Raw genomic sequence first — 2,917 nt, 5'->3', positions numbered from 1 at the left:
AAGTCTCGTTAGTAAATACAGAGAAAAAGGCTGCGTTAAAAATGTCAGCACACTCGCTGTCGCTGACCACTTCGCCATGTGCATTTAACACGCTGATCATGCGCGCCTCCTGAGGGTTTATTGTTTGCCAAAATTGACGAGGGCTGTTCGTAAGCATTTTAGGCAGTTCATCGTGGAAAAAGGAGAATTTAGCATTCCGTATAGCCCTCAGATAATCTTCAGCCACAAAATATTTCTCCCAAGCAGAGGGGTGTCCGTTTAGTTTGGCTGAGCGGAAGAGACGTTTCTTTTTGTTTTCAAGTCGCTTAAGCGTTTTAGTGAACCATGGCTTGTTTCGGTTTCCGCTGAACGTTATTCTCGGTATGAACTTATCAACGAGATGGCCTAGTTTGTTTTTAAATATTGCCCAGTTTTCATTAATAGAGCGCGTAGAACATAACCTCACGAACGTAGGAAGAAATGCGCTCAGATCACTATTAATTGCATCATAATTACCTTTATTGTATAGGCGGATTGTTTTGCTGACTAAATGGCGTTTTACGGTTTGAAACGAAAATGTGGCGTGAATTACTTTATGATCGTTGACTTCAGGTAGATATGCTATTGATGATAAGCTTTCCAGGTTACTGGTTAGGATGAGATCTAGGATGCTAGATGTGCTCAGTGCAACGCGTGTAGGTCCTGATACAAGTTGGGTTAAATTGAAATTAAGGCAGAAATCCACAAAATCTCTGGCAGGCTCACTGCCCATAGTTATGGGGACCTCATTGCTCCAGTCTGTTTGAGGAAAGTTAAAATCACCAAAAAGGAGGACTTCTGCTTGCGGGTGTTGGTTACTAAGGTCACTCAAACTGTTATTAAGTTTAAATGTGAAATCTGGAATATTATTTGGAGGCCTGTAGCAAACACCTAGAATGATAGTGTGGGGGGAAGCATGAATAATTAGCCATAATACTTCAAGATCAGAAGTGATGTTTTTGGCTACGGAGCACGATAACTGCTTGTGCACAGCAATCAGTACACCGCCCCACCGCATGCCTTTGCGATCCTTTCGATAGACATGAAATTCCGGTAGGTCGGCTAGTACTTCTGTATCTGTTATATCTTCTGTTAGCCACGTTTCAGTTATCACCATTATATTACTGTTGGATGATAAAACAAGGTTGGAAAAAGCGTCACGTTTGGGAAGGAAACTGCGTGCGTTGGCAAAGATTACAGACAATGATATGTTAGATTTGGACTTAACAGTGTAGCAGACATTTTTACGACAGGGAAATTGCTATATTATTTCTTTGACAGACTGCGTTTGCTCGTCGTAGGCGTAGCACTTATGGCCCATATGCTGTGTTTTGAATCGCAAGGAAAAAGGTAATGATTTGCTTTTTGCGTAAGTAATGAGATGCCTGCGAGCGCTTTGTACGGAACGAGTGAAATCCTCTCCAACACTGAAGCTGGTTCCTTTGAACTTGCGGCCGTTAGAAAGAATCAATTCTTTTGTTTTATGGAATGTGAATTTTGCTATGATAGGACGGTGACGGTTAGTACCTGTGCGATGACCGAGACGATGTACGCGCTCAATTTCTTTCGGCTCGATACAAATATTCAAATGATCGTGGCAGTGCTTGATTATAAGTTGCTCGGTCTGGGCAAACGCCTCTGATCCAGTTGATTCAGGGAGGCCATAAAAAAGATTATTGCGTCGTGACTGGTTTTCGGCGTCATCAATACGCGTTTCAAGCCTGTATACCCCGGTGGCCACTTGAGCGGTACACGTTTTCACGGTTTCAAAGTCAGAGCGCAGGGAGATAAGATTTTGATAATGCCCCTCTAGATCAGTCATGCGTTTGCCCATATCCGCAATAGCTTTGTCCGTCGACAATAAGTGAACTTTCAGGTCTTGAACCTGACTGATTAATTGCGACTGGCCAGCAGATAAGTTCTTCAATTCAGCTAGTAAAGTGTTGGAGTCCGGCCCCGGGTTGCTTTCGATATCGCCCGACATCATCAACAAGGGACGAATTACATGAGAGCACTCAAGAGCGACAAGAAGGCAGCAGTGCGGGCTCGGCAGCTGAAGCAGGAAATAATTGCTAGACTTCTTACAAAAGAGACTAAGCTTTACCAACCTGCATGACAAGAGTGAATGGTTTAGCGATCTGCGTCTGTGCACAGCCGCCCAGCGCACAAGGCGCCACCTGTAGTGCCTGCTCTTTTATAGTTGACCGTAAGGTTGATGTCGATGACGACGGGTTTGTCCATGCTGCATCGAGCACCACCGTCTTCAGTAGTGGTATCATCGAAAACGCAGATCCGCCGCTCCCGAAGAAATCCAGGGGCTTGAAGGGCGGTGCAGTTGAAGAACCAGGGGCGCACATCAGGGAGGGGTGACAGGCAATCCTGTCAGTTTCACCTGACCAAACACGATATTGCAGCGGGGCTGCCAGGGAAGCCGTCACTAGGACTGGAAGCAACAGGCGTACGAATGCGCGCTGAAACACCTGCATGACAAGAGTGAATGGTTTAGCGATCTGCGTCTGTGCACAGCCGCCGAGCCCACCAGCTGTGGAACAATTAATTTCTTCTAAACCAAAAGAGAGTGGTGAAATGTTAGGCGTTTCTTTTTTTCTTTTTGAGGGCTCTTATGTCGCACCATATTCAAGATATGTGCCACTGCGGCATTCTTGTTAGTTCTTTCACACAAGTGCTCGAAGTGCTTTTAAGGAACTTGTAACATTGACAACACCGGGTATTTCACTTAACTATAACCAAGTCGTGTACCTCAATGGAAAGTAGCACACCTTAGGCGAATGACACCAACGGCCCACAGTTTTGTAGTCGACTTGAATTACCCAGACCATATATTTGAGTATGGTGACTTAGCTAATGAGCTAAGTTAAATGCTCCAAATTTTAAAATA

The 2,917-nt window shown here is 44.7% G+C and overlaps 1 pseudogene; it reads right to left on the bottom strand.

The window, feature by feature from the left end:
• Window positions 1-1,279: 1,279 nt before the first annotated feature.
• On the bottom strand, window positions 1,280-2,375 carry LOC126546235 (uncharacterized; annotated as a pseudogene).
• Window positions 2,376-2,917: the final 542 nt, after the last annotated feature.

Source organism: Dermacentor andersoni, chromosome 1 (genome assembly GCF_023375885.2).
Source record: "Dermacentor andersoni chromosome 1, qqDerAnde1_hic_scaffold, whole genome shotgun sequence".
In the NCBI taxonomy this organism is placed as follows: Eukaryota; Metazoa; Arthropoda; class Arachnida; order Ixodida; family Ixodidae; genus Dermacentor; species Dermacentor andersoni.
Note: the sequence above shows the minus strand (reverse complement) of the source record. Positions and strands in the feature narration are given on the sequence as shown.